The sequence below is a fragment of the Protopterus annectens genome, chromosome 1.part1, assembly GCF_019279795.1.
Source record: "Protopterus annectens isolate FY-2018-M chromosome 1.part1, PAN1.0, whole genome shotgun sequence".
Lineage (NCBI taxonomy): Eukaryota > Metazoa > Chordata > Ceratodontiformes > Protopteridae > Protopterus > Protopterus annectens.
The window spans coordinates 1,009,162,709-1,009,163,350 of NC_056726.1; the positions used below are offsets into that span (position 1 = coordinate 1,009,162,709).

Genomic DNA, 642 nt, shown 5'->3' on the forward strand with positions numbered 1-642 from the left:
TGAGCAGTGCCACAGAAGTGATCCCCGGGTGGAATTTCCTATCTCCCATCCAATCATCAAGACTTTTCTTGAAAAGTGCTAATGAGGAGCTTTGTTTGATATAGATAGGTAGTTTGTTCCAGAGTATGGGAAGCCTCTGGGACAGGAATATATCCCTCCAACATGTTCTGCTTATTGTGGTGACAAGGTTTAAGTCCCTAGAGCGTGTAGCTCGGAGGGATTGGGATTTCTTTAAGTGGAGCATGTCCAACAGCTTTGGGAAAAGCCCAACGTGGGTCTCGAACCCACGACCCTGGGATTAAGAGTCCCATGCTCTACCAACTGAGCTAGCCAGGCTGTCATACTACCTGGATCTCCTGAACCTGGTTAAGACATAGTTGTTATAAAAGGCCTATCACATCCTCACAGGTGTCAAACCAAGCCTTACTGAGAAGGACTACCACAATATTTCCTTTTGTCATGGTACATCTTCAACAAATTAACATGGTAGAGTTTGTGCTTCTGCCTCCTGCCTGAAAGATCTACCAACTACTTAACATCAGTTACCTTCCTCTAGGGAAAAGAGCTTCACAAGCTGCCTGTAATTCATTGTGCCTAGCAGGAATAAGCACAATCACTTTTGTACAATAAAATATTCTGTGT

General features: G+C 44.1%; 1 non-coding gene across 1 annotated transcript; it reads right to left on the reverse strand.

Moving 5' to 3' along the window:
- Nucleotides 1-263: 263 nt before the first annotated feature.
- TRNAK-CUU lies at nucleotides 264-336 on the reverse strand. Its single transcript has one exon. It is a non-coding gene; the product is annotated as a tRNA-Lys (tRNA).
- Nucleotides 337-642: the final 306 nt, after the last annotated feature.